The 25,072-nt window shown below is 35.1% G+C and overlaps 1 protein-coding gene and 1 long non-coding RNA gene across 4 annotated transcripts in view; one reads left to right on the forward strand and one right to left on the reverse strand.

Moving 5' to 3' along the window:
- LOC141376175 (uncharacterized) overlaps window positions 1-15,260 on the reverse strand; it is a 171,937-nt gene extending 156,677 nt beyond the window's left edge. For all 3 annotated transcript variants that reach the window (XR_015499720.1, XR_015499721.1, XR_015499722.1), the window contains exons 1-2: window positions 15,080-15,260; window positions 9,226-9,277 (exon numbers count right to left, since the gene is read on the reverse strand). This is a non-coding gene — a long non-coding RNA (uncharacterized LOC141376175). The remainder of the gene's footprint in view (window positions 1-9,225; window positions 9,278-15,079) is intronic.
- Window positions 15,261-19,976: 4,716 nt separating this feature from the next.
- gli2a (GLI family zinc finger 2a) overlaps window positions 19,977-25,072 on the forward strand; it is a 157,500-nt gene continuing 152,404 nt past the window's right edge. The window contains 1 exon segment of the mRNA NM_130967.1: window positions 19,977-20,330. The gene's annotated coding sequence lies outside the window, so the exon portion shown is untranslated.

Consider the following 25,072-nt stretch of genomic DNA (forward strand, 5'->3'; position numbering starts at 1 on the left):
AATTAAATACATGATCATGAGAAATGAGTTATGTCGAAATCACGAAAAAATAAAAGATGTGACTATAATTAAACAAGTTATTATGTTGAAATCAAGAGAAAATAAATGACATGATCAAGAAAAAACAGAATGTTATACTGAGATCACGAGAACATATAAAACGTGATAAGGAGAAAACAACTTTATGTCAAGATCACGAGAACACTTTTTGTTATGTTTTTGTTATAGAGCATAAGAAAATAAAATCTGTGATAATGACAAAACGAGTAATGTCAGAATCACAAGAAAATAATTATGATGTGTCGAGATCATAGGAAAAAAGTTGTGATCATGAGAAAACAACTTTTTGTTATGGCTAGAGCATAATTTTTTTTTTATTTGCGACCATGAGGTAACGATTTATGTGAAGATCACAAGAAAATAATTGACGTGATCAAGAGAAAACAAGTTATGTTGAGATCTTGAGAAAAATGTTGTGATCATGAGAAAACAACTTTTTGTCGAGATCACAAGAAAATTTCACATTAGTTTCACAAACTAATTTCGAGTGGAGCATGTGATAGGATGGACTACAGCTGATCCCTATCACTAATCACTAACCAGCTAATCAGATCTTTACACATTTTATTTAAATATCCAGCTTAAACTTCATTCCTCATCTTGGAAACCCCCCTTATCCATCCTATGAATTCCTCAATTCTAAGTTTGGGCGACACGGTGGCTCAGTGCTTTCGCTGGTGCCCCACAGCAAGGAGGTTGTTGGTCCAAACGCTAGCTGAGCCAATCAACACTCTCTGTGCGGAGTTTCCCCGGTTTTCCCTGGGTACTCCAGTTTCCTCTCACACAAAAAACATGCAACAAAAAGTTAAAGTCACAAGCACCTACTATTAGTGGTCTGTTCTTGGGAGGTTATCGAGATCTACCTGATCTCGCATCCCTCCTAATGCTTATTTACCAAGCATTATCTAAGTGTGAACTCTTGAAAAGACGTGATCACGAGAAAACAACTTTTTTTATGTCGAGATCATGAGAAGATTAATCTTGTGAATACATTCATTCATCCTCTTGTCGGCTTAAGTCCCTTTACTAATCCGGAGTCGCCACAGCGGAATGAACCGCCAACTTATCCAGCAAGTTTTACGCAGCGGATGCCCTTCCAGCCGCAACCCATCTCTGGGAAACATTCACATACACTCATTCACACACACACTCATACACTACGGACAATTTAGCCTACCCAATTCACCTATACTGCAAGTCTTTGGACTGTGGGGGAAACCGGAGCACCTGGAGGAAACCCACGCGAACGCAGGGAGAACATGCAAACTCCACACAGAAACGCCAACTGAGCCGAGGTTCGAACCAGCGATCCAGCGACCTTCTTGCTGTGAGGCAAACGTGCTCTTGTGAATACAAAAAATAAAAGAGATCATCACGAGTAAACAAATGTTTTATGTTGAGATCACAAGAAAATAAAAGACGTGATCAGGAGAAGACAACTTTATGTCCAGATCACGAGAAAACTTTTTGTTATGTCAAGAGCATAAGAAAATTTAATTTGTGATAATAAAAAGATGAGTTATGTCAAAATCACAAGAAAATAAATGGCGTGATCACGAGAACGAGTAATGTCGAGATCAAAGGAAAAAAGTGGTGATCGTGAGAAAACAACTTTTTGTTGAGATCACAAGAAAATAAAAGACATCTTCACGAGTAAACAAACTTTTATATCGAAATTACAAAAAAATTAAGTTGTGATCATGAGAAAACATTTGGGTATGTCGAGATCACGAGAAACAACTTGCTATGCCATGCTGAGATCACAAAACAAGTCATGATCAAGTAAAAACAACTTTTTGTTGTCAAAATCACGAGCAAATAAAAGAAATAAGTTATGTCAATATCACACAAAAAACATGTTGTAAACACAGGAAAACTAAAAAGAAGAAATATTGCCATGTATGGCCTCTTCAAAAAAAAATCATCTAAATCTTTGTTGGCTTGAGAGTGAATCAACATCACATTTTTAATTCTGCATGAACTATCCTTTTTAAAAAGCAGGAAAGCAAGCCAAAAGCAGCAGTGGCAAAAAAAAAAAAGAAACTCCATGAGATGTGGATGTGGGTGGCATAATGTAAAATTATGAACGTGTCGTCAGGGGTTTGCCCTTTGACAACCTCACCCCAGCAACCGGCAAACAGGAGGGTTTCCTCCTTTTCTGCATACATGAAGGATGCATATCTCAAACTAAACTCATATCAAGATGAGCCTCACCCGAGGATCCCTTATAACTCTCCCTGGTGTTTGAGGCTGAAAGGGAGAAGATAGCATTCAAAGCACTATGCCCAGAGAGTGACGCACGAAACTTGGGCCTTTTATCAGCGCAGGATCGAACACATTCCTCTCGATTCACATTTTGACAGTACCACCAACACTGACAAGTGAACCATGAGCTCCACGATTCATCCAACACCAGACCATGCAACCTGGAGACAATGTGGCGTTACGGCTAGTCGAGATATCAGAGAAAGGAGATGTGAAACGTGGAGAAAAACATTGACAGTAAATCTTTATTACATCCAACTCAAGAATAGATCAATCGAGTGTACTCTTTTAACAGGAAATACAGGTAGTACAGTGCTCAACATAATTGAGTACACAGTATATAGGTAATAGAGTTGAACAATATTGGAAAAATTGCAATATTTTTTATTTTGCATTATAAAGTGTGATATGAATACAATTTCACCAGATGACTTAATGCCTCTATTTGGGTAGAATGTATAATGTTAGATCGATTAGGATGATTCTGCAGTGGGAGTGCATCTCCATAAAATCTAATAAATAATCTATAAACTTGTTGGATTCCCTCGACACATTTTTGTTGTAGTCTGTGCTATTTGCAGTTGGTTTCTTTATTTGGATGTGTTGTGAGTATTTTCATGCATCACAATCTGTAAATATAATCCAGGAAAGATACAATTGAAATAAAATGTTTTATCATTTCCCGAGTCTAACAGTATTTAAGTACAGTAACAGAATGATGAAAATAAAAATAATAAAATACAATTAATCTTAGTCAAGGTCAAAAATGGTACAATTTCTTATACCTGTATGCTTTTAAAATCATTATAAAATCACAGGCATCAAAAATAGATGCAAATGATAAATTATAATACAAACTTAACATTGCATATACTGATAATGAGACTATTGCGAATGATCACATTGCAATATTAATCCTGAAGAGATATGTTGTGCAGCCCTAATAGGCATATGGTGCATTTGATCAAAACAAACTGATAAATGGATGTATTTATTAAAATGATATTTTAGTCACAGAACATCTTTAGAAATAAAAAGATAATACAGTTAAATTCATGAAAAATATTGCAAAAATGACAAACTACAAACTTTTAACTGTATTTTTGTTTCTCTTAATTTTTGCTCTTTTTTTATTTATATTTAATATTTTTCCCTCACATCTACATTTGGGCTACAAATTTTTGGACTTTATCGCAAGTTATTTTGTTAGATAATTTACAGATTTGGCTTCCGAGCTGACTAATCTAATGTATATACCCAAATATAATATTATAAAGTTTCCTATAGAAAACTACAGGATAAGTATCTGACTGCAGCACAGTCCTGTTCTGTAAACAGTAGGCACCAGTAATTCATCACCTGCACTATACCAAAACCATATTACACTATTTTTTTCCTCAATTTCACCTTTGTGTGTCAAGTGTAAAATTACAGAGGAGACCACAGCTCAAGTGTTTAGGTTTTGCCCTTCTTTTTTTATTTTTGGACAAACATTTTTGATTTTTACTTCAAGGCCTATAACATTTTCATCCAACTGGACACAGAACACTGCCTCACCCTTCCAAAACATCTCCAACAAGCCCTGACTAAATGGCTGTGGCTAATATTAAAAAACTGGAAATCTCCTTTACCTCCTTCCTTTCGAACAAGATAATGGATACAGCCTCCGTTATCCACTTGGAAAGGCTCAGATTTATGAGGTCCAATTCTAACAGAAAATTCTTTGCTACTTGGGAACCCTTTCTTGGATACTTAAACCTGAACTATGCTCTATCCAAATCCAGCACCCCTAATGAAAACTGACTGGCGCACTACCTTATAAGACTTTTTGATGATTACATTCTCTATAATACTATATTTTCTATCTCCAACAGCTGAACCCACGTGTATTCCAATACATATTATATTTACCTGCAAAGTGTGTATATTCTTAGTTTTTTGTTTGTTCTGTTGTACTTAAAAAAATTAAAGGGGTGGTCTAGAGTGTATTTGTAAGGCTTGGTTGTGTTTATGGGGTGCAAAGCAATGTGTGCTCATGATTCATGTTTACAAAATCATCCTACTTTGATTATATACAGATACTAAGCTAACATGAAAACGACTGTCAAATTTCCTAGTTCCTCTGAAGACCCGCCCTCAAGAGGCTCTGATCGGTCAGCTAACATAATATGCTGTGATTCAGCTCCACATAACATTACAGCGCCTTTAGCAATGCCCCTTTGCTTTGTGGGGTTTATGTGCGTAATCTGAAAGGTTTATGACATCAATAACCCAGCTGTATTTTTTGTAGTCCCCAAACTTTTGTTTGCTGAAGGCTTTGCTAAGCTAACTGTGTAAAAGCCAATGTCTCCTTTTGCACTGACCTTTCAGCGTCTTACATTCAGAGATGTTGTTTATGTTCACACAGCTACATTACGCATCAACATAAGTTTAAAATATGATGTCGTAGTGGAACACCCCTTCAAAATAAAAGTATTAAAAAACAAAAAATATATCAAATGAGTTGAAATTTAGTAGTTTAATTTTTTTATTAAATGTATTATCTTTTGATTTACAATCATTTTTGTTGACCAAACTCTTATTTTAATGAATATAACTATTTAATAAAACCATTTTGTTTAAAGGCACCAAAATGTATTTTCTGAGAAATAGATAAACATAATGGTTTTTAAAAGAGAAGAGTTTTGTCAAGAAGAGTCAATTATAAGTAAATATAAACAGATTTGGCTAATAAAACAAGAGGACATTTTCTTTGAATAGATCACACCAAGGGCTATTTCTGTGCTATCTTTTAGGACACACAGCTGCTCAAACCACCTGTTAACAACCACAGTATTACTGGAATGTCACAGGAAAAAGCTGTTTGTGCTAAAAAGTAAAGGGCTTGGCCTTCCTCTCTAGCTTGTAAAAGTGGGCTAAGATACACCAGCACGAGGGACATGGCACAATTTAACACACACACACACACACACACACACACACACACACACACACACACACACACACACACACACACACACACACACACACACACACACACACACACACACACACAAAGTGTGGAGTTCAAGGAGAAATGGGGGTCAGAGGTGAACTCCACCCGTGACAGAGGCTCTCACATACTCGAAGGTGGGGGTCGAGGGGGTCCGGGGGCATGTAATCAGAAGGGTGGAGGAGACCATGCTATAAGTTACACACCTGTCAGGCTGGAACATGAAAAGGTGAAAGAGGGTCACCGTGCAATTTGTTTGCTCGCTGGATTTTCTAAAAATACGGTGGAGAAGTTGCTGGGTGATTCTTCTCAGTGTCAGTGCTTAAACAAGGTCACACGCTACATGGAAAGCGTGCACGTGTGTGTGTGTGTGTGTGTGTGTGTGTGTGTATGCATTTTAGACATAGATATACACCCAGAAATATTCAAGTGCCTTCTGGGAAAATATATAACATGACACAGCAAACTAATCGCTGTCTAAGCAGAACTCACGAAGTACACTCTCAGTGGAATGCTTTCTTGGAATTTACTGTGTCAGATTGAGGTTTTTGACTGCCATGATATATGGGGAATGCAAAATTTATTGCCTATGATAATATCAGAATTGTTGTTTTAACAGCATGTAAGCTGACATTATAGAGCATGTCACTCACTTATTAAAAACAAAATTATTACCTAAAAACTTCAAGAAATTGAGAATAAATAACACAAAAATGAATGTTGAACGACACAAATTCAAGTTAACACAAACAAGCAAACATCAATAGCAAAAATCAAAAGAAACATACACAAATATTACATTTAGTTGAAATTTAGTAGTTTGCCATTTTTTTAAATATACCATTTGATATTAAATTGATTATCTTCTTAATAATCTTATTCCTAGTAATGTTCAGTGACCGAACTCTTATTTGAATTAAAATAACTGTTTAATAAACCATTTGTTTATAAATGCACCAACATGTATTATCTATATTCACTGAAAAAATTATAAAAAAGAATAAATGGATTTTTTAAAGCGGGCAAACTCATTTTAGCTGTGCATAGTACATACTTAAATATATACAGTTAAAGTCAGAATTATTACCTACTGAATTATTAGCCCCCGTTTATTTTTTTCCCCAATTTCTGTGTATCGGAGAGCAGATTTCTTCAACACATTTCTAAACATAATAGTTTTAATAACTCATCTCTAATAACTGATTTATTTTATCTTTGCCATAATGACAGTACATAATATTTGACTAGATATTTTCAAGACTCTTATATACATCTTAAAGTGACATTTAAAGGCTTAACTTGGTTATTAGGTTAACTACGCAGTTTAGGGTATTTAGGCAAGTTATTGTATAACGATGGCTCGTTCTGTTCACTATTGAAACAATATAGCTGAAAGGGGCTAATAATTTTGATCTTAAAATGGTTAAAAATAGTTAAAAACTGCTTTTATTATTCTAGCTGAAATAAAACAAATAAGAAGAAAGAAAAAATATTATCAGACTTACTGTGAATTTCCTTGCTCTGTTGAACATCATTTGAGAAATATCTAAAGATTCAAAGGGGGGCTAATAATTCTGGTTTCAACCGTACACTCACTCAAAACAATATTTTTGTTGCTTGTGCAACCTACTTTATTAAAATGAGCTGAAACAACACAATTCTTCAGATTTCATTGGGACAACTTAATTGTTTTACATTCAATCCACTAAAATCTGTAAAAACTAATAAGTTAACTTAATTCCTTAAAGTTGTCCCAACACAAATAAATTGTGTGAAACCCAGCATTTTTACAGTGCTGAAAAAATGATTCATTGGGTTTATGAAATTGTGTTAAGGTAAGTGATTACAAACAATTTATAAGGGCTGAATTTAAATTATGTTGAGCATTACTAATTTAATTTAATTTGAAATGTTTTTTTCCCCAAATATCAGCATATTCGCATGATTTCAAATGTGATATTGAGTTAAGTCCAAATACAAATCATGCATTTAAAATTGATTGAGTTTGAGTTCACAAACAGTACTGAAGGTTCTTCTGTCTTTGTCAATAAAAAACAAACAAAAATGTTTTTAGCAAATCCAGTGAGCTAACGATTCAGCAATCCCTTTATAAAGACAGTGGCTGCATCTAAATTTTACAATGCCATATGTTGTAGGTGAAAACAGTATATGACAACATCTGAATCCCAAAAGTAAGCAGAAAATATCACATGTACATGTTGAAGGCAATACATCCAAATTTATGTTTGTTTTCATCATTTTATAAAGTAAGCAACCTGTTAAGTTTCTAAATAAATCAGCCTCTTTGAATGAATGGTTTAATTAATAAATGATTTAATGAATCAACTGTTAAGACAGAAACGCAGCACCACCTGACGGATTTAGTTGTCATATTTATCCATGACAGGTCTAAAGCAGCAAAGAAAGATTATAGTTATAAAAAGGATTATTTTTCAGAATTGCACACTACATTAAACACTACACATGTTTTTCAACACCTCATGGCTTAAGACACACTGGTAATGCTAAATGTTTCTTCTCACTAGGCATGGGCTGATATATGATTCTGATGGTATGATAACCTTGGATAAAATATCTTGGATATTGTTATTACTGCTTTAAAATATATTCCTTTTAAATGTCTGTGTAAAAAACAAAAACAACAATTTCCCCTTTGAACACAATATTTTCACAATATATATTTTATATCGAGAAACATTTTAAATATTTTGGAGCAGTAAACGTGTCAGGCTATATAATTCAAATTAGTTATTTACTTCCGCTGTCTTAGTTTCAAAAACACAGATTTCATTACAATTTACATTACATACAATTGTTTACTGTAAATAGCATCTTTGGCTATCTATCAGATTCTGCTGGAGATACTGTTGTCCTGAAAAAAACATTTTAAAAAGTACATATACTGTAGGAATGATATAACAGAAAATTCTGGCAGTTTTAAAACCTTGAACCGTGGTATACCTTGAAAACAATTATCATCCCATGCCTAGTATACACTTATATCCAGTTTTACTGTCTACAACACAGCATAACATCTAAAATGATCAGAAAGATGATTTAAACAACTTTAGAACTCAGTTTAATTTTGTAAAATTAAGTTTGATGGAGTGTAGCTGCTTTTGATGTGCGAATAATACTCATGTGCAACCTCTTATGATCAAGTTCAGTCCTTGTTTAAACCCAAAAAGGTTACTCAAACCATTTAAGGAAACCCATTGCAACAACCCTTAAGTTCAAAAACAAATCCTAATAAGTACTGTGAACCTAATCAATTTGAGTAAAGCAATTTGAGCACAGTAAAAGCCAATAAATGAAGAGAACTTAAACCAACTGAGTACTGTAAAACCAAACAAGTTAATCAACTCAAACTGTTTGAGGAAACCGATTGCAACCAACCATTTAAGGTAATTAATCTATATGAGTACTGTGAACTTACTCCATTTAAGTTAAAATAATGAGGAATTTAACTCATTACCTTCAACACGGAGTTCAAAACTCTGTAAATGAGTTGAATTAACTTTCAGTACATTTTGAGTTAACTGCACTCATTTCATTTGATAAAGTTGACTGTTGGGTTTTACAGATCATGATTCATAAGGGTTATGCACAAGACATGTGGGTCAAATTTGCCCAAATTAAAAGCGAAAAAAGAAAGAAAGTTAAAACATAAAACGTAAGAGCTGTTCTACTCCCCTAAATGATTATATTATGATTCAAAACATTTATCAAAATACATTTACAGACTATAGGTAATTATAGGAGCAATTAACTGTAGTGTGCTTGATTCTATGTATTTGATTCTAATAATTCCTGTTTTGTGGCATTTTTGATGTTCTTCTTAAGAAGTCGGAATCAAATTCAGCCCATATATGATTCATGATACTTACGTTCAGATGCGTGTCAAATGTGCGTCCACTTCCATATCTTAACTTCATTATCCTATCAAATAAAAACATATAAAAGCATAAAGAGTAAGCGCTGGCACCGTTCCACTCCTCTGAATAATTATGTCATGATTCAGAACCTCTTAACAACACAAATTTACAGATTATAAGCAATTTGGAGCAATTTAGTAATCTAATATTAAGCCGAATTGCACCTCACCCAGACCTAGTATCCAGTAAGCATGCATTCTGTATGGTATCAAGTACATTGAAACAACAGCATCAGAAAGAACCATAAAAGAATCAAAAAACTTAATTATGAAGTTTAAAGAATATTGTAGCAGGCAGCGGATGAGCAAAGCTGCAATCAAAAGTTCACTGCTGCCCTCTAGTGCCCAAATAAAATGATCAGCTTTCCAAACTGTGGCACAACTCTCCTCTTCCAGGTTCTCAAACTAGTGATACAACATCTCTATCATTAAAGTAAAAAGCAGGCCAGACCGCACAGAACCCCACATTACGGGAAAACCGGAGGCGTTTTTCCAGGTCACCGTCCCACTTCAGAGGCCTCTAATTTTTTTTTCTCTGGAAGCGTAAGTTTGTCATTAGCAGAGAGGATATTATGGTCGGGTCGCGTGTTCTGGCACTGGCTCTGCAAGCACGACATGAAGGAAAGAATCGTTTATGAGTCACAGATGAGTGTCGCCTGCCTGGCACAAACAGATTTAGCACTAGATAGCATCTAGGGTCAGACAACAGCCATGTATGGCCCCACAATCCATTTGGCCCTTAGACAAGATCAGGATCACAGCAAGACGGAAAAAAAAAACTATGCATAGATGTCTGACACTGTACTTAAATCCAACATGTTCATTGTGAACAATTTATCCATAATCTATTATCTTTGCTGATGCATTCTTTCATATCATAGAGGCCCAATTCTAAATTGCTTGCATTGAGTTAACACTTTGATTATTTAATGTTGTTTTATTTTACTATCAGGTAGTCTGCTCAGAGATCACTTTACAACGATCATCACAGCAGATGCACAGGGGCACTCAGAAACAGCCTACCAAAAGATACAATAGTGAATGTGACACAATTGTCATGTGGAATTAAAGGGATAGTTCACTCCAAAATGAATATTTACTCACCCTCGAGTGGTTAGCAGGAAAAACAAATACTACGAAAGTCAATGATCACTGGTTTCGATCAGGGGCGTTGCTAGGGTCAAAAAGGATAGAAGTCCCAAAGAAGTCCTCTCACCCTCCCACCCCCATGAAAAAAAAAGAAGTTCTAATTTACCGCTGAACACCTCCTGCGACAATAAGGTGTTTTTCCAGCCATCTTAGGTCATTTCACTACAATAAAGTCGATTTATAATCCGATGCTGAGTGACATAGCATGTTGCAGTAGAATATAGCTATAAGATAATAAGCTCGATGCACAAACTCACTGTGATTTAACTATTACAGAAACAGATGTTACTGGCTATATCATATCTAGATAAATATATCTAGATATTGAGGCTGCTTGGATCAGGATGTCACGTTTTAGCGTGATCAAAACAGAGAAAACAAAAGGGTTGCGGATCCAAGTGCAGAATTTTAATATATTAAAGTGCAAAAACAACAAAATCCAAAAATATCAAAGTGCAAAGTAACAAACAAACAAATAAAACAAGAAACTAAGACAGGTAAACACGAACTAGATTTTAGAAAAAATACAAGATCAAGAAACTCGGTATGCAAGACTTACTAGAACTAGGGACAAGAACGACAAGGAAGACAAACAACGCGATGATAAACAACGGTGGGATGATGGAATATATAGTCTAGATAATCAACAGCAATGAAGACAGCTGTGAAAGGCAGATCAGTGTATGTGTTCCGGTGTATGCGCGTGGAATTGTAGTCTTTCCGGGACGCTGTAGTGCCTTCTGAGTCCTGATGCACTACAGCGCCCTCAGGTGGTCACTGACAGATGTGACAAAGAATTTTTGCAGTGGATACTGAGTACTGATTCATTGAGTACGTTTACATGGACACCAATATTTTAATGCAATTAAGACAATACTATTATGTAAACAGCGATTTTTGATTAATCCGATTAAGGTCATAATCGAACTAAATAGAAATTGAATTAAGACAAGTGGAGTATGCTGATTTTAGTCGCAATATTAAAGTGAAGTACAGGCATGTAAACACCTTATTCGAACTATTACAATCATGTAGGAAATTTCACCGCATTATGTGACAGAATAGTCCAACACACACACACACAGCTGTTTGCATCTACCGAGTCAGTGCAGACACCAGACACCTGCATTGTAAAATGCAGAGGTTTTGTTTCTTCCATTCAGCATGCGGTATTAACTTATATTAAAACAACATTCTTTCAGCAGTTCTTGGTTGCATCCATTGTCTCATTTGTCACGGTGAGCATGCATAAAATGTTCCCGAATGAAAGTAAAAGTATCAAACTGCAGTTAAAGTTGACAAAATAAAAATAAAACACCCGAAATTACATGAAACTCCGGAGGAAATGTGGATAGCGTGGTTGCGCGATGACATTAATCGAATTATGTGCTATAACATGTAAAACGGGATCATGAAAGGAACATTCAAAAAGCTACTCATGTAAACGCCTTAATCTTATTATTGTCTTAATTAGATTAAGGCAAATAATTTGATTGCTAATGTCTATGTAAACATAGTCATTGTGATCGGCTGATACAGTCTACTAATTCTGATACTTTAAACTTTTTTTTTTAATGCATAAAGCTCATTTTCCCTGAAGTATGATACTTAAGTGGAGATCTGTCCTTACCTAAGAGAATAAATTAAGGATGTTGCATGTAATTCCTTAAACACATCTCTTATAACCATCTAGTGTGGACATGCCATGGCCAGAAGCAGCTTACAGATAAACACTGATAAAAAAAATTGGTAAGAAAAATTACAAACAATGCAGTTTGGAAACATTGCAAATGATGAAAGAAGAATTCAACAAGTCTCAATCAAGAAAAGTTTGGAGTGCACATTTGATTCATAAAAAGTTAAAATGCACACCCATAAATCCATTACTACTTTGCTAAATGGAAATAGGCCTATAACTACTATTTATTGCAATAAGTAAAGTGAACTTGCAATACTGTCAAAATCAAAGAACTTTCAGGCCTAAATACATGCAAGGTCATTAAAATATTTTGCTCATCTCCAATAGGGCTGTGCGATTAATCGAAATCGGATCACAATCGCAACTTGAAATATTGCAATTTGCTAAGCGCACGAGAATGTGATATGAAATGTATATGTATTATTTTATTTTCCCTGCCCAGAGCAAATGCATGACTGCCGTCTGTGTGTGACTTACTAGCCAATTGAGTGAGCACACTTTTGTTCTGCCCGATCAGAATTGCGCAACCTAACTAAAACAAACAGGAAAGTGTGGACAATCGGGATATCATCTGCTGCTTCAGAAGCATTAATAGACAAATAATATTAAAGAAAAACAGGACATTTGTAATATGAGAATATTTTGATTTCAAAGTCGCAGTAAAGTCTGACCAATCGAACGGAGCATCCCTACTAGATATATCTATATCATATCTAGAAAGCGAGAATAATTTACATTTTTCTGAATAATTTGCATGTATTTGCATTGATATGTACAAGTTTTTTGATTCACCAAAACTACACACATTTTATACTGTGAAAACAAATATTAGGCTTCATCAGTAGTTAGAACTATTCAGTTTTTCGTTACAGTTGTATTATTATCTCATCAGTTTCTGCTTCTCAAAATAATGAATGAATGCCAACAGTGCAGTGGCAGGATTTTTTTACACTTGCCGTGTAACAACAGTCCCACTACAACCTGCCGGTAGAAACAGGTACTGCTGAACAGCTGACTATTTAAATACCCGGCACAAAAGCTGCTTTAATTAGAATGCATGTGCTGTATGTTGTCATTTAAAGTATCTGGATTACAAAATAATGTTATATAAATGTAAATGTTATATAACCTTATTTTTTTCTTGAGTGCAACATATTCCAAAAGGGCGACATGGTGACGTAGTGGATAGCTCTGTCACCTCACAGCAAGAAGGTCGCTGGTTCGAGACCCGGATTAATCAGTTGGCATTTCTGTGTGGGGTTTGGGTTTTCTCCGAGTGTTTTGATTTCCCCCACAGTCTAAAGACATGCGCTATAGGTAAATTGATTAAGTTAAATTGGCTGTAGTGTATGTGTGTGTGTATGTGTGTGAATGAGTGTGTATGGATGTTTGGATTTTGTGGCTGGAATAGCATCCGCTGCGTAAAACACATGCTGAATAAGTTAGTTGTTCATTCCACTGTGGCGACCCCTGATTAATAAAGGGACTAAGCCAATAAGAAAATTAATGAACGAATGAATTTGACAATACATGACAATACATCAGGGCCTTAAGCCCTTAGGTTTTGGGTAAACTATTACTTCACATATATGCATGCATCAATCAATGTAGGTTTGCGAAACTTTAAAGTGATACTTAACCTAGAAATGAAAATCAAGTCATCATTTACTCAGCCTCCGCTTGTTTCCAACCTATTTGAGTTTCCTTCCCCTGATACACAAAAGATAGATCTTCATAGATCATAGAACTTCCTTTGCCGTCACATCGTCCTTCATTTTACACCACAATGGAAAAATAAACACTGTCAGAACAAAACGTGAACACTGAAATAATCAACTCTATTCAAACTGTGCAGGTGCCTGTCTGTGAGCATCTTTTGATGGGACAGTTTAATCAAAAACTAAAATTATTATAACAGAATTTGTTACCTCACGTCATTTAAAAACTCCCTATGTCCTCATAACGAAACCCAATGAGGACTGAAGCAACACTAAACATTTTTCATTGTGTAGGCAAATCAGTCAGTCAATCAATCATTCGATCACTGTGTTGTTCCACAGAAGAAAGTAAGACGAAGAGGCTTGTAACAGCATGTAGGCGAGTAAGTAATGAAAGAATATTCATTTTGGGGCTAGTGAAGAATTAGTGAACCATCATCTGACGTTTATATGGATCTCGACTTCTAATCTGCCTAAAGTAAATGGGAAAGCCACAATGTAAACCATGAGCATGAGTCAGTAGAGGGCACAGAAACCCCCCAACTTTCCTGTTCTTTGAAGTGGCAACACTGGTCAAAAGAAAATAAACCTTCCCACTACAAACCAACCCAATCCCCAACTCCTGAATGGTCTTTCCGTTAGTTTCACGGAAACTTTAGCATGAAAATGTTAGACTTGCTTTGTGATAACATCAATGGGGCTATACAATGAATGGGTATTAATTTGGTGTTCAAGGAGTCTAGACATGATGAACCTCCATCTCAATAATCTCAACAAGCGTTCAACCACATTCACAACACAAAATGCATTTTAATGGCCATTTCGGACTAAACTGAGAGATAAAATAGCATCCATTCTTTGAATTGTCAAAAACATTAGCCTAGTTAAAAAGCAAATGTACAAAAAATATTCAGCACTTTTGTTTGAAGGTAGTCAAGCTTTGTAAATATTTACATGATGTTCTTTGAGAAGACAGGAAAGTAACGTAAAGCAGCATTCAGTTTGACCAAACCACAATGACCAACATGGGATCCCTTTATTCTTGGTTTACAACAGTGGTCGGCCTTAACCAAGATCTTTCAAACACAAAGTTGACTCTAAACTACAAAGATTAAGCTAAAACACAAAATGAGAACCCTAAACATTCAACTTTTCCAAATAACTCGAATGCTATTAGATTTCAAAAGATTACGTCGAAGAAAAAATAAGATTAAACTTTTAATGAGACTTAACAGACGTACCTTGATACAGCATAGCAAATATGCATCTGGAAACTAATGTTCTGGTTGATGACGGTGTTTAAAACAAAACAATGAAACTAAAATAGCAAAAACAACAAAAATATATTCGTTGTTGCCTTTTGGGACTAAAATGCAGGTAAACAAAACCTTTACCTTCAACATATATTTGGCGCCTCCCTTCGGCAAGCAGATGGAATGACTGAGTAATGTTGTAAAATGTTGAATGGTAAAGTTGACACCAGGTTGACACACTCATTTTTTTTTTTTTTTTTTTTTTTTGCTTATTCAAACTACTCATTTAAAATAAGATGAAATAACACAATTCTTGAGATTTCATTGGGACAACTTAATCTTTTTATGTTCAATCCACATAAATTTGTTAAAAGTGCTACGTTAACTTAATCAATTTGTGTTGGGACAACTACATGAATGAATTGTGTGGAACTCTGCAGTTTTTACAGTGTGCCTAACTTACAACTGTTGTACAATACTAACAGTCCTGAGTGAGTAGAATATTTAATAAGTTAATTAACTTTTAAAAAGTATGAATGAAAGAATGAATGAATGAATGAATGAATGAATGAATGAATGAATGAATGAATGAATGAATGAAGGGGCGAAACGGTGGCTCAGTGGTTAGCACTGTCGCCTCACAGCAAGAAGGTCGCTTGTTCAAGTCCAGGCTGGGTCAGTTGGCATTTCTGTGTGGAGTTTACATGTTCTCCCGGGTTTCCTCTGGGTGCTTCGGTTTCATCCCTCGTCCAAATACAAGTTAATTGAATAATTTAAATTGATCGTAGTGTATGTGTGTGATTGCAGGAGTGTATGGGTGGTTCCCAGTGTTGGATTGTGGCTGGAAGGTCATCCGTTGCGTAAAAAAAATGTGCTGGATTAGTTGGCAGCTCCTTCCGCTGTGGTGACCCCTGATGAATAAAGGGACTAAGCCAAAAAGAAAATGAATGAATTAATTAATTAATTAAACTGGCTGTAGTAGTGTATGTGTGTGAATGAGTATGGATGTTTTCCATTATTGGATTGCAGCTGGAAGGGCATCCGCTGTGTAAAACATATGCCGGATAAGTTGGCGGTTAATTCCGCTGTGGTGAGCCCTGATGAATAAAGGGACTAAACTGAAGGAAAATGAATGACTGAATAAATGAATTTATGAAAGAATCAATCAATAGGTTGTTATATTATGTCTGAACATCTGGACTGAATCTAAGGTATATTATATACCACTAGATGGCGTTATCAGCATTGGCATTTGGTTGATTTTTAGCACAGACAGAAGGTACAGTCAGAGAAAGAGACAATGTTAATCAATTTCAAGAATCCATTTGGGGCATCCCTGATTTTTTATTTTAAATTAAGGATTTATACTTTAAAGCTTCTGTCATAATGTACAATGTACAAAATGTCTTTGCAGTAGACAGTATCAAGAGACAATATCTAATTCAAAACCCTGTATGACAGAGATGTATAAAAAGATACATGTTTGGGGTTATGCGAGACAATATATGGAACTAGCATTTTAGGATGCAAAGCAACCGCAATTTTTTTTCTATATATATATATACACCGCTCCTTGGTATATGTAAGTTTTTTTATGTGCTTTTTTGTGCTTTAAAGAAATCTGTGCTTTTGAATACAGCAGAGTATGAACAATTAAATATATTGTTTTAAACAAAGTTGGGGGGTTGGCAGAAACATATACCGGACTATACCTACTCGAGAATGCCTCCATTTTTTTTTTTTAAGGCAGCCTGCATGCATTTCAGTAGAGAAGTACATTCAGTACAGAAAAAAACAATAGAAATTTAAAGTAAATACTGTAGTGTTTTTAACCATTAAGTGAGTGATTTAATCTGTTGAGGTCATATGGTAACACAACTATAGAAATACAAACGAATTACCCAATATCTACAACTATAGGGTATATTATATTACAATACACCACAGTTTACTGTTGTAAAACCTTGAGTATGCAGTTTGCTGTAATACATACATTATTGTAATATTGTTTCATGTGGGGGTGACACAGTGACTCAGTGGTTAGAATTGTCGTCTCATAGCAAGAATGTTGCTGGTTCGATTCCCAGCTGTGTCAGTTGGCATTTCTCTGTGAAGTTTGCATGTTCTCAACGTGTTCGCGTGGGTTTCCTCTGGGTGCTCTGGTTTCCCTCACAGTCCAAAGACATGCGGTACAGGTGAATTGAATAAACTAAACTGGCTGCAGTGTATGTGTGTGAATGAGTGTGTATGGATGTTTCCCAGAACTGGGTTGCAGCTGGAAGGGCATCCGCTGCGTAAAACATATGCTGGAATAGTTGGTGGTTCATTCCGGTGTGGCAATCCCTGATGAATAATGAGACTAAGCCGAAGGAAAATGAATGAATGAATGAATGAATGATTCACATGGGAATTTATTGCCAAGTTTTAGAAGTCATGCAATTGAAATGTTAAATACACATTTAGGAAGCATGTTTGTTTATATCAGTGTTCTTTTTATGATAGTTTAGGCATTAAAGAAATATTTTTAAAAGCACACTTTCATCTGTCCATTCAGCATAGCCTCCTACCAAATGTCTTTCAGTAGTACTAGTACACCCACATTAGAAACAAATACTATAATAATTTACATTAAATACTTTAATGATTTTTGTACCATATTACAGTAAAGCAGGCTAGTTTAGTTAATCTGTAATTTAATTATTACTATAATTTATTACATTTAAAATACTTTAATTGTATTAATGATTACATTTTTTGTACATTTTATAATGAACATCTGACAATAAAAAACATAAACAATCCCATTTATAACACACAAAAATACATTTTGCCTTGATTAGCTTGCTGATGGTATCTTCTGCAATGTCCGCTATCCATCAAATGACTGTATTTATTTATTTATTTTTTTCATCTGCTTTTTTGTAGATCAACAGTTAAAAAACAAAAGCTATGTTGAATTAAAAATGACAATCTCTGTTAAGTCACAAAATTCCCCATCATTCTCCCACTCTTCTCAGATGGGATGGAGGGCTAAAAAACAGCCTTTGGGCCCTAGTTTGGGCATCTCTGGTGTAGAAAGAGTGTTTGTTATCTTAATACAAGAAGAAGTTATATTTGCACACATATAGATTTATGTGCAATATGTGCATTTTTTACCGTTCTACCTGTACAAATAAATACAGATATTTGTATAATTTATAAAATATTTATATTTACAAATATATGAATATATAGGAGCGGCATGATGCTCAGGGGTTAGCACTGTCGTCTCACAACAAGAAGGTCGCTGGTTTGAGCCCTGGCTGGGTCAGTTGTCGATTCTGTGTGGAGTCTGCATGTTCTCCCCGAGGTGTGGGTTTCCTCCAGGTGCCCCGGTTTCCCCCACAATCCAAACAAAACTAAATTGGCCTTAGTGTATGTGTCTGAATGCATGGTGTTTCCAAGTGCTGGGTTGCAGATGGAAGGGCATTGATAAGTTGGCGGTTCATTCCGCTGTTGTGACCCCTGATGAACAAAGGGACTAAGCCGAAGGAAAATGAATATATAGATACATGAAATCAGAAATGCTTGTAATTCATAGGCCTATGGATATATAGCTGTTTAAAAAGTATAGAGTCAGAATTATCTTAAATTAGCTGCTAGTAGATAGACCCATTAATTGATCGATTCATTAATTCAACATAAAAAAAATTCACACAAAATCCAATGGACTTATAAGAATATAGTTTTTACCTAGCATTCACTGACACCCATCAAGTTTTTTAATAGTGAAAAAGATTTTTGAAATGTTTTTTATTTTATTTAGAACTTTATGATTGGTTCTTACCCCCTTTTTCCACTAGATGTCGTTGTATTGTGTTTATCGTTTGAAAAAAAAAAACATTTTCTGAAAAAAAAAAAAACATTTAAACCAGACTGATGGTTTTATTGGTTGAAAACCAGTTGACCTCTCAGCTAAACCACGTGAGCATTATACCAGCATGGGCAGGGAGACCGTCTTGAACCAGCTGGCAGCTAAATCCAGCAATAGGCTTGTTTAAACGATTAGCTAAATTGTTTATCATCTCTAACATTGACAGTGTGGTAGTTTAAACTGTTATATTATTTATCATCTCTTAAACTGTTATATTGTTTATCATCTCTTAAACTGTTATATTGTTTATCATCTCTAACATTAGCAGTGTGGTAGTTTTAACTGTTATATTGTTTTTAATCTCTTATCATTGGCAGTAGTTTAAACTGTTTTTCATCTGGATCACTGGCAGTGTGGTTAGATTTTCTGATCTGCAATGCTGGACTGCATAACTTACAAACCAGAAAACTTTAAGGGTTTTTAGTTTGTCTGATTGAATAATCTTATAATTTACCCTAATTCAAATAAACTGCAGTAGGCTATCACATACATTTGCTGAAAGAAATGTTAAATTAATAAATCAAAAATATTTATTTAATTTAAATAATCATAAAAAAAGATTTTAAATTTAATAAAATAAATCACAACTTTTCCACAACTTATTATTTATGTTTAGTGAAGTCTTTCAAAAAGTAATAGCCTTTAGTTAAAAAATGTCTTGACTTAAAATGGTGCTGAATCTATAAAGAAAAAAAATGTTTTAAATTTGCAATAACCCACTATTTCTAGTTTACCAGCTGTTATCTCAACAAAGCTGTTCTTAGATTTATTTACAACCACATTAACCGTACTCAAGCAACGGTTTAGCAAATCTCCAGTGAAACTTGAAAACAAACTCTTCTTAAGCCTCGACTACCTTTGGTTTGATGTAACCCGGCCCATCTGGTGAAGAGAGTGGCCCAAACTCAGAGAACTGGGGGGAGAAGTGGAGACTGGAGACAGAGGAGGGCAGATCGGATTGAAAACAAATCACGCCAACAGATCTCCCACCGCACATCACAACTGTCGACTTCACAAACTTGCTTGGGGTGAATTTCTGCAGTGTTGACTGCTAAATTACTTTTTAATGTGAGTAACTACAGTCTTTTGAAGTATCGTGTGTGATGGATCGTCAAAGTTTGCGAGATGCAACTGTAGCGCTTCGTCGTCCGCGAGTGATGTAGTTTTTCATGAACGCCGTTGCTTTGATTCCGAATAAATCGCCGATGGAGTTTCGTGACAGAGTCCAAGCCACTTTCTGCAGTTTTGTTTTGAGCACAATTTCGCTGTTTTTTGGATGCACGCTGGACAACTGAGCAACTGACGAACTTTACATCATCCAAGAAGGTAAATGCTCTACGTTTCTTTTGTTCTTATATGCTTTTAGCTCTACTGTCCACAGTGTGCACGATCCTCCATTGGAGGACAGTATTAACTATTCATTTATATTGTTCAATTGTTTCATTTGCCGCGACATTAACGTTAGCGCGTTAGTATAGGAATGTGACATAAAGTTCATGCCGACGAAAAGTTGTTGTTGTACAACACTTTTCATCATTTTGTGGTACATACTTTGGGATTTTTGACAATTTCAAACTTTTCTCAAGTGTCCCAGGTAGGGATGTGAGTCGTAAAGATTCTGGCGAGTCTGTTTCTGATTCGAATTCCGTTTAGCGATTCCTGTTCATTTGGAGCTGGTAAAGATTCGTTTAACGTTAGTATTTTACTAAAGAAATAGCTGAATAGTTGTTTATCTTGTTCTCATCAGTATTTTGCTTAATGGCGATCATTTTAATCCTCAACATATATGAAATAAGACTGTTAAAGGAATGTTTATAGACTTTTCTGTTGTTCAGATTTTACCGCTTCAACAAAACGCAATGTGTTTGTTTATCGCGGCATACGAGCATTCACGTAGAAACTACTGTTAAGTTTCCTAAACATAACTTATTAACTGTTTATATTCTACACTTAAAAAGAAGAAATAGCTTGTAGTTCAAAAAAGTGATTTAGATTCTTTCAGTAAACGACTCATTCACATCAAACCTCAAGTATCGCGTTGTATGCTTTTGAATCACTTAAAAGAACCGACTCAGAAGAGTCATTCCATCAGCAATCAGTCCACTCTTTTCGCGCCCAAAAAGAACCGGTTCTTCCCAAAAGAACCGGTTCACAAGAATCGTTGGCTATGTGGGAAAGTATTACACATCATTGTAGAACGCTGACAAAATCGTCTTGTTAACCTGCTTCATGAAAATAATTTAATGGTTGTACAGGAAAAAAAACTATTTTGAATTGAATAACAGTCTGGTTACCTTTAAAGATTGTCGATATTTAAATGTAAAAGGGCACAGTTTGTACAACTAAGCTGAAAAGTTCCCAAGTTTTTTTTTTAAATATGCATGTCTTTAATTTTACTAAAAGCAGTTTAACTAATTAGAGATAGTGTTATGTTTTCTGGGCTTTTCTTTGGTTTTTCTGTTAAAAAAAAAAAAAAGCTCAAACAACTACTTGTCAGTAACTCTATATAAAATCTTGTAGTAAATCTAAACTATTATGTAAATTTAGTTTTGTGTGTTTAAAGGATTGGCTAAAAAAGTGCGCCAAGAGTGTGCCTTGTTTTCCTGAAAAACAGAAAAGTGTGTGCATGTGTTAAATTTAATGTGATGCCCAGTTGAGAGCATTAGCATAAGAATAAAAGGTCTTAGTGAATTTCCCATTGTGTAGAATGAGAAGCGCCAGCAGTCAGAGGCAGAGCGAGTGAAAGGATTCAAAAAGAAGAAAAAAATGATGGCCTATTCAGATTATTCAGCCTGGTTTGGGCTACGGTCATCAGCTTCTGAAACATGGGTCGACCGTGTCACTTTCATCTTCCTTTCCTGCTGCTTTGCACATTTTCACACATTTCCCTCTTGTCCTGCTGCCTAAATCATGGCCGCTCAGCCTTGGAATTCCGCGGGAGATTTTAACAAACACTCATAAAGGGGGACCTTGAATGACATTGCACATGCATTAGACAAGGACAAGACAAGACAATGCAATTACTTTTTAAAATGAGTTTCCTATATTAAAAATACAATATAATTTACTTTTTAAATCATTATAAGGTTTTTGAGTATTTAAATGCAGTTATTGTGATATCTTGTTAGTGTTTTTTTTTTTTTTAAATCTGCTTATCTTACACCCCAAAGTATGCTTTATTTTTTACTCATGTCTTTTTTTACTTATTCAAAACATGCTTCACACATCCTCACTAAAAAGATTCATCCCTTTTTTGTGAGTGTTTTTTTTTTTCTCTTCAAATTTTGATCAATAAAACCTACAGTTGCAGCAGGTAGCTTTTAACACCCTCACACGTGCAATTGTCATGGTGAGTGTCCATTGTTTTGTCTTCAGTCGTGTTCTGTTGTTCTTGTTGCATCTCATCAGTTTCTTTTACAGCTGAAACAACACCCCGCCTCAGGGATTTTTATAGTGCAAAAAACAGTGGTTACAAAAATCAGGCTGCATGCATTATGCTCATACTTATTTGATGATGACATTTCCATCATGTACAGTGCTCAGCACATATAAATACACCCCTCACATATCTATCTTTTAAATTCACGTTTTTTATAGGAAGCTATACACTATTATATTTGTGCATATACCTTAGATTAGTCAGTACTGAAACCAAATCTGGAGCTTATCTAACAAAATAACTTACGATAACGGTCCAAAAACTAGCACACCCAAATTTATGTTATAGAGAAATATTAAAAACAAATAAAAAAAGACAAAAAAATCAAGAGAAGCAAAAACGTTGAGCTTTGTAGGTTGTAATTTATTTTTTGAAAATTTTTCTTGAATTTAATTGTCTTATGTTTCTATTTCTAAATATGTTTGGTGACTAATGTTATTTTAATGACTATATCTGTTTAATAAATCTTTTTTTTAAAATGGACCAAAATGCATTGCCTATTCACTGAGAAATGGATAAAAAATATAAATTTTCAAAATGGGCTTTTTAAACAGCATGCAGGAACAAATATTTTGTAATCATATGTAAGACAACACTGTATAGTCCTCACTGTATAAATGTGTAAATTAAAATGAATCTTTAACAAAGTTACAGTTGGTACAATTTCTTGTGCATGAATGCACAGTCACAGACCTTATGAACACATGCAGGTGACAAACCTTCACTCTATTATGGTTAAAATCCAGAAATGTCTCGTTTTTGCAAATATGACTCCTGCTCAAATATAATACCAACATATGAACTCAACATTGCAGGTCCTGCAATGTAACTATTGCAGATGCTGAACTGATATTGTGCAGCCCTATATAGAACTTTAAAGGAGTTCTAAAAAAACATTTTATTGATGTATCAACTGAAACCATAGAGACTAAAGATTGGAATTTAAGATTCATCATCAGGGTATTCGTGGGGTCTCAAATGCCTTAAATTTCAAAAACCAAATTTTAGGCCTCAAAAAGTCTTAAATCCATTGCAATATTGTGTTGTAGGTCTTAAATAGTTTTAAACCGGTCTTAATTTTCCTGTGTTCATGTAAAGCTATACCAAATTGGACCAACACCTGTCCAATCACTAACAAAATATTTCAATTAAAGCTTTACGAGACATTTTTTATTAACTATAAATACTTAATAATATTGTTTAATTATCGTCCTTACAATAACATGTGTTTTTAAGCTTTAACTTGAAAATCTTTAGCATTTATCCTTGTGTAGGTTGGAAATTTAATTCGATATGGTCTTAAAAAGTCTTAAATTTGACTTGATGAAACCTGTAGAAACCCTGATCAATCATTTTTAAAGTTTCAGATTAAGTTTTGTGCATGTAGGGTTTAAAGCAACACTGTTTTTCAATGGGACACAGGCTAACTTTTTTGGTACACGTTACACCAATAGTGACTATTTCTTTTCCTATTTTTAACGCTTACAGACTTAAAAAACAAAATGGTGGGACTAAAGCACCCTGAAATCTAACACGAAGAAGGAAAAATTAGCATAATGCTTCTTGTGGATGATCTGGTTCTAAACAGAACTTTCACTTTGTGTAAAGAAAGACCTCTTTTTCAGAGTGTAGCTTGGTTAACGTTAAGTGTCGGGCAAGACCTTAAATCTCTTTATCACCGAGCAAAAGCTGTGAGGAGTGCCTGAAGTACACTTGTGCCTCAAAGTGAATTGATGAGCCTTTAATGGCCATTAAAAGTGCTGAGAAGGACAGCTGTGTTTCAAGTTTGTGTGCCGTATTCCTAGTGTCGCTCTGAATTGGAGATGAGGGCAGCTTGGTGAGAAAACAGAGAGATGTGAGAAGTGGTAGCTGCTTACATTCTTTCGCCCTCTCAAAGACTGTTCTTTGAAACCCATCTCCTTGGCTTTGGCCCGTAGGACACGGGACAATCCCTGCATTTTAGTTGCTAGTGTAGGACACCCCTCCAGACATCCGCCTCATTCACTCACAAGTGTCTGGGGTTAATTAGGATCACATCACATCCGGTTTATGAGTGCGGATGGGGTTCTTCACAGTTTTTTTCCTTCTCTCATGCAACTATCAAGGCATTGTTAAAGAATCACATCAACACTCTATATACACATTAAACGACTCTTATAAGCCATTAAATAGCATATGGTAAATCAGCGAAAGACCAGAATTTGATTGATTGACCTCATTAGTCATTGGCAACAGTTGCCAAGTCTAAAGGAAACAAGGCCCATTACGAAAACTCCTATAGTGCCTTAGAAGAAATGGCAAGGTTTCATTTTGAGGGACTAGTTGATCTTTTACATATGCTGGAGATTCAACATATGTGTTATTTTTAATAATGCAGCAACGCATTTTATATGAATTCCAGATCCCAATGGATTTGGTGGAGAGAAAAAAAGCATGTTGGCATGTGTGCGGGTAAAGAAAGTTCACAGGCAGAAATGCTGCTCACCTTCCTTAGAGGCCTTTTAAGCTGTAAGCATTCTGCTTTGTTCTCTTTCACTTTTTTTTCCTCTTGTACCCTTTCATTTCCTTTGTGCTGTGGGCTGGCGGGCCGCAGTTTAAAGACAGCTGGAAAATGAACAGTTGAAACGTA

This window comes from Danio rerio, chromosome 9, assembly GCF_052040795.2.
Source record: "Danio rerio strain M-AB ecotype USA chromosome 9, GRCz13ab, whole genome shotgun sequence".
Classification (NCBI taxonomy): domain Eukaryota; kingdom Metazoa; phylum Chordata; class Actinopteri; order Cypriniformes; family Danionidae; genus Danio; species Danio rerio.